Source organism: Oryctolagus cuniculus, chromosome 12, assembly GCF_964237555.1.
Source record: "Oryctolagus cuniculus chromosome 12, mOryCun1.1, whole genome shotgun sequence".
NCBI lineage: Eukaryota > Metazoa > Chordata > Mammalia > Lagomorpha > Leporidae > Oryctolagus > Oryctolagus cuniculus.
The window spans coordinates 116,973,513-116,980,394 of NC_091443.1; the positions used below are offsets into that span (position 1 = coordinate 116,973,513).

At 46.4% G+C, this 6,882-nt stretch overlaps 1 pseudogene; it reads left to right on the forward strand.

Moving 5' to 3' along the window:
- The first annotated feature begins 1,358 nt into the window (after nucleotides 1-1,358).
- Nucleotides 1,359-5,330, forward strand: LOC138844783 (small ribosomal subunit protein eS6-like; annotated as a pseudogene).
- The last annotated feature ends 1,552 nt before the right edge of the window (nucleotides 5,331-6,882 follow it).

Consider the following 6,882-nt stretch of genomic DNA (forward strand, 5'->3'; position numbering starts at 1 on the left):
CCTGTGATCTTTTGCTGTGAGGTTTCCTTCCTTTATCTTCTTTCATATTGATGACCGTGTTTCTGTGTTTCTGTGTGTAACACATCTTTAAGCATCTTTTGCAGGGCTGGACGAGTGGTGACAAATTCTTTCAATTTCTGTTTGCTATGAAAAGTCTTTATTTCACCTTCATTCACAAATGATAGCTTAGCAGGATATAATATTCTGGGCTGGCAGTTTTTCTCTCTTAGTACCTGGGCTATATCTCACCATTCCCTCCTAGCTTGTAGAGTTTCTGATGAGAAGTCAGCTGTGATTCTGATTGGAGATCCTCTGAGAGTAATCTGACGTTTCTCTCTTGCACATTTTAGGATCCTTTTCTTTATGTTTCACTGTGGAGAGTTTAATTACAACGTGTCGTGGTGAGGATCTCTTTTGGTCGTGTTTATTAGGGGTTCTGTGAGCTTCCTGTACTAGGATTTCTCTGTCCTTCTCCAAACCTGGGAAATTTTCTGCTAATATCTCACTAAAAAGGCCTTCTAATCCTTTCTCCCTCTCCATGCCTTCAGGAACTCCTAGAACCCGAATGTTGGTTTTTTTAATAGTATCCTGAAGATTCCCGACAATATGTTTTAGATTCCTAACGGGACAGAATCCAGTGCCCCAACCGGGACTAGAACCCAGTGTGCCGGTGCCACAGGTGGAGGATTAGCCTAGTGAGCTGTGGCGCCGGCCCTTATCTTTCTCTTAATGGTTCTCAAATTTGTTGGCATGTGGTTTTCACAATCTATAATGGGCAGTGATGTTTCTGTGTTATCATATGCATTGTCGCATTTTCATGTCTGCTATTGACTTGAGTCTTCTCTGTTTTTATTGTCTACCTAAAAATTTGTTCAAGTGTATTTTTTTAGAGATTTATTTTATTTATTTGAAAGAGTTACAGAGAGACAGAGGCAGAGAGAGGTCTTCTATCTGCTGGTTCACTCCCCAGTTGGCCATAATGGCTGAAGCAGCACTGATCCAAAGCAGGAGCCTCTTCCAGGTCTCCCACGTGGGTGCAGGGGCCCAAGGATTTGGGCCATCTTCCACTGCCTTCCCAGGCCATAGCAGAGAGCCGGGTTGGAAGTGGAGTGGCTAGGACTTGAACATGCACCCTTACGGGATGCCTGCAATGCAGACTGGGGCTTTAACCTGCTGTGCCACAGCACCAGCCCCCACAACAGTATTTTTTCCTTCATACTATCTGAACTCTTAGTGTAGAGTTACCCTTAGGAATATAAAGTAAACTGAAAATAGATTTTTGTAAAAATTAATGGAAATAGGAGAGGGAGGAGGAAGAAGGGTTGGAACGTGGGTGGGAGGGAGGGAAGGATGGGGAATATCACTATGTTCCTAGATCTGTATATAGGAAATACATGAAACTTGTATACCTTAAATAAAATTTAGCCTCCGAAGCGGTCAGCTGCTTCAAAATGAAGCTGAATATCTCCTTCCCAGCCACTGGCTGCCAGAAACTCATCGAAGTGTACAATGAACGTAAACTTCGTACTTTCTATGAGAAGTGTATGGCTACAGAAGTTGCTGCTGACGCTCTGGGTGAAGAATGGAAGGGTTATGTGGTCTGGATCAGTGGTGGGAATGACAAACAAGGTTTTCCCATGAAGCAAGGTGTCTTGACCCATGGGCGGTCCACCTTCTGCTGAGTAAGGGGCATTCCTGTTACTGACCAAGGAGAACTGGAGAAAGAAAGCTCAAATCAGTTCGGGGCTTCATTGTTGATGCCAATTTGAGTGTTCTCAACTTGGTCATTGTAAAAAAAATAAAATAAAAAGAGAGAGAGAAAGATATTCCTGGATTGACTAATACAACGGTGCCTCGTTGCCTGGGTCCTAAAAGAGCCAGCAGAATTTGTAAACTTTTCAGTTTCTCTAAAGATGATGATGTATGCCTGTATGTTGTAAGAAAAGCCCTTAAACAAAGAAGCTAAGAAACCTAGGACCAAAGCACCCAAGATTCAGTGTCTCGTTACTCCACGTGTCCTGCAACACAGACGCCAGTGAATTGCTCTGAAGAAACAGTGTACTAAGAAGAACTAGGAGGAGGCTGGAGAATATGCTAAACTCTTGGCCAAGAGAATGGAGGAGGCCAAAGAAAAACGCCAGGAACAGATTGTCGGGAGATGTGGGCTGTCTTCTCTGAGAGCGTCTACTGCTAAATCTGAGTTCAGTCAAAACTAAGGTTTAATAACAACAGATAAATAAGATTGTGTTTCAGATCTCAAAATAAAATTTAAAAATACAAATTTTGTTCACCTTTTCAAAAAACCTAATCCACTCATCTTTTTAAAAATTTATTTCATGTTTCAGTTCTGATATTATTTCTGTCTTCTAACTCTGGGATTTTCTTGCTTTTTGCGGTCCTTGAGGTGCATTGTTGTGTTTGTTGCATTTCCATTTCTTAGGCCATCCTCTGCTGCTTTCCCAGGTGCATCAGCAGGGAGCTGGATCAAAAGTGCAGCAGCTGGGATTTGAACTGGCACCCATATGGGATGCCGGTGCTGCAGACAGAGGCTTAACTTGCTACACCGTGGTACTGGCCCCTCAAATCAGTTTTTCAAAGTTCATTCTGATGTGCCCTGACCTCCACTGCTGCCTGGAGGCGCTCACAGCCTGAGCCCTGAGGGGCCGTGTGGTGTCCTGGCCAGCCTCGAGCACCCTTGGTATGGCTTTGGCTCACAGCTAGTTAAATGCCCTTGAACTTGTCCCCCATGTACACAAAAATTATCTAGGGGCTGGTGTTTGTGATGTAGCAGGTAATGCTGCTGCCTGTGATGCCAGCATCCCATATGGCACCAGTTCAAGTCCTGGCTGCTCCACTTCCAGTCCAGCTCCCTGCTAATGCACCTGGGAAATTAGTGGAGGATGGCACAAGTGTTTGGGCCCCTGCACCAATGTGAGATCTGGAAGAAGCTCCTGGCTCCTGGCTCTTGACTTTGGCTGGGGCCAGCTTCAGCCGTGAGGCCATTTGGGTAGTGAACCAGTGGACAGAAGATCTGCCTCTCTTCCCCTCTCTCCCTGTAACTCTGCCTTTCAAATAAATAAAGTAAATCTCTAAAAGATTATCAAAAATATGTTGATACTGAGATCACATACAGCATCCTAAATATATAGCCCCTTAGTTGAGTCAATGCCACCTACAATAGCATACACAAATTCTGCTCCTGTGTGCCCTGGTCCAATACTGCTTTTCTTGTTATTGATAACATAGTCATGCCTTGTGTGCACAAACTTGCCTGTGTATAATTAATTTTATGTAATTCCCTCTTAAGTGTTATAGGAGTAAAAGGTGGATTCCTGGGGCAGCAATAAGTCACCTCCTGGTGTCCACATCCCACATAGGATTTCCTGGGTTTACATCTGGTCCAGTCCTGATTCCAGCTTCCTCCTGATGTGCACTGTGGGAGACAGCAAGTCTCACAAGGGCCCAAAACACAGCCCACAGTTCTTTGTGGGCTCCTGTGTTGGAGTGTGGGTGGGCGTGGATGATACGGGACTTTGCTTGTCATGGAATGGGAGCTGGAAACACAGCTGCTTAGAAGCTGACAACCAAGGCACAGAGATGAGTCTGAATCCCATTGTTTCAAGCATGTGGGGGCAAAACCCCCAAGTTACTTCTGGGAATCTGTGCCACCACTGGGAGAAGTACTAGGCTAAGACTGTCGGGGGGTGTGTTTGGGCATTTGTAATTTGCCGGAGGATACAGACATGCAGGCAGTTTACAATAGACCCTTTCCGGGCCATATTCAGGAGTGGGAGAGGTTAGTGATTTCCCACAGATGAGAGTGTGAGTTTTCTACGTGAGTGCAGATTTGTGTTAGCCAATATAGTATATCTTCTCCTAGACAAGCCCTTGTTCACCCCTCATACACACTGCTCTGCACAAAGGTGCCTTGCCCAAGAACTCCTCTTCACTATTCCTCCCTGTGAGAAGTAAACACTTGGTTCATTTTCAAAGTAAGAATGGTAGATTCCATGCACCTGAGTTTTTAGGGACCCAGGAAGGTTGTGGCCAAACAACTGAAGCAAATGCCAGGAAGATTGTCACGCTGTTGTTACTCAGCCAATGAGGAACTGGGGGAGGGATCTGCTTGCTAGGAAATAAATAGCTTGCTGGAACCTTCTCCTGGTGTGCTGGCACAAGGTGTTGCAAGATCGGAAGTTGGGTCTCGCTCTTGTTGCACTCACTGAGTCGAGTCCATCACTTGAGCGGATGGGTGAGGCTGTTTCTCACACAGACCAAGCTTTAGGAATCATCTGTCAGCCAATGGAGAGCCACCCGTGGTGAGTGTGTGTGTTCTGCAAGAGGCAAACATGCATGGCCTTGCCTTCATTACTTGGCTGTGGTTTCCTGGGCTGTCCTGGGCTTCAAAGACCCCCAGGGATGAAAGAAGGCAGGGACCGCAGTTTCCTTGCTGTGGGAACTGAGGCGATGCCTGTGAAAGCACATTTTGTGCACATGCGAGGGTTGTTAGGAAATGGCTGTACATCTCTGCTAGCTGCTTCCTGAGTTCAGGAAGCTTGGCCCTGGTTGCAGTGCTGGTCACGATGGGGTGAGGGTGAGGGTGAGGGACTGAGCTAGAGCTCGGGGCTCCGCTTCAGGGGGCTGTGCTCAGTCTGAAGTTTTACTCTTTCTGCTGATGCTTTTTTTTTTAATTAAAGATTTATTATGTATTTGAGTTACACAGAGAAGGAAAGGCAGAGAGAGGCAGAGAGAGAGAGGCAGGCAGAGGCAGAGACAGATGTCAGTCTTCCATCCGCTGGTTCACTCCCCAGTTGGCCACAATGGCCAGAACTGTGCTGATCTGAAGCCAGGAGTCGGGAGCTTCTTCTGAGTCTCCCACGCAGGTATAGGGGCCCAAGGACTTGGGTCAGCTTCTACTGCTTTCCCAGGCCTTAGCAGAGAGCTGGATCGGAAGTGGAGCAGCCAGGTCTTGAACTGGCACCCATATGGGATGCCGGCACTGCAGGCGGCGGCTTTACCTGCTATGCCACAGTGCTGTTCATCCTTATGACATTGTTGTGTTTTTTCTTTTTTTGAAGATTTATTTATTTGAAAGAGTTTTACACACACACACACACACACACACACACACAGGTCTTCCATCTGCAATTGGCTGCAACGGCTGGAGCTCTGCCGATCCTGAAGCCAGGAGCTTCCTCCAGGACCTGGGCCATCTTCCTCTGCTTTCCCAGGCCATAGCTGGATCAGAAGTGGAGCAGCTGGGTCTTGAACCAGTGCCCATAGGGATGCTGGCCCTTCAGGCCAGGGCATTAAGCCGCTGCAGTACAGCGCCAGCCCCTGTGTTGTCTTCTGATTCCTGGTGTTTCCAAACTCTCCATCTTCTTGTCCTCCAGTGAGCCCCTCCCCTAGCCTGCCTTTTTCACCCCTTCTCCCCTCCAGCCCTTCCTCCTCCTGTCTGCCTATGGGTATCAACTGTTATGGCTGTGAATGCTAAAGTCCTGCCTTACTCCTGGTGTTTTATTTCATGTTTGATCCTAGTATGAAAGGTGATTTTATGTAATGACTGGAGGGGGCCACCAAGTGCCCACACATTTGGCCAGGCATAAATTTGATGTTTCTGTGTGGGTACTTCTGGCTAGGTTTAACATCTATAGACTTTGTCAAGGAAATTGCCCTTCCTGGTGAGGTTTGAGTAGAGCAGAAGGGCTACTCAGTCCGTGAGCAGGAGCGGACCCTCCTACCTTAATGCCTTAGATAATTGACCAATACTCTGATAGTGTCCTAGAATTGAATGAATGGCTCTCCTGGGTCTCCAGATGGGGACATGGGCATCTTGGTCCCTGGGATCCTCCCCAAATGACTCAGGAGCGTCAGTAGCTGTATAATGCATCTTTCTTTGCCAATACAGGCAAATGCCAGATACATAGAGGGATGAATGGATGGTTACATAGATCAACAGATGCATACATGGAGATTTCTGCATTCTGTTGTGTCTACTTACATTGGCATTTCTGGTTAATTTCCACAGAAATCTTGAGGATCTGAATTATGCTAAGGTGTCAGGCAGTGTGGTTTTGTAAAGATGAAAGAAACGGAAGTGTACCCTGAACGCACAAGCTTGGTGGGTAGATAAAGCAAACTCACCTAAGAAGACAAAGAACAAATCAAAGTAGAGCACAGGGAGATGCTTTGTCTCGCAGAACAGGAGCACAGTTGAAATTTGTGCCTGTGTAATCCGCAATGAGGCCAATTGTGGTCAGAATAAAATTAACTCACCTGTTTTGGGGATCAGTAGGAGCAGTAAGACACCTTGGTTTTTCCTTAAATGAGCTGATTCCTCCACGTTGGATGTCCATCAGCCACACCTGGGTAGACCCCTGAGCTGTGATGACCCGAAGATCTCAACACGTTTCAGCCTTGCCTGAGCCTGTGGGTCTGGCCAGGCATTAGATTCCCTCCTTGCAAAATGCCCTGCACAGTGCTGAAATAGTTTGTCCAAGCTCTCTGTCTGATGGCTGAACTGCTAGTGGTGGTGATGTACTAGTCTGTTCTCATCCCAGATTAGATCCATGGTCACAGCTTCAGTGAGATACTCTTGGAATCGAGGAGCTAAATTTTTCATGCTCCCCTGGGACCTGTCTAACCAAATCTAGTTGCAAATGATACAGTAGCTTCTCTGGGGAAGGAAGATTGTTTCTTTGGTTTCTAGGAATAATCTGTTACACCTAGAAGAAGAGTATTCCTGGGTGGAATCCAAAACTCCCCAGCCAGCTATCTGAGTGGCACACAGGGAGGTGTATACAATGTACCATAGTGATTCCTTTTTTTATGATTTATTTTATTTATTTGAAATAGGTAGAGACAGAGAGGTCTTCATCTGCT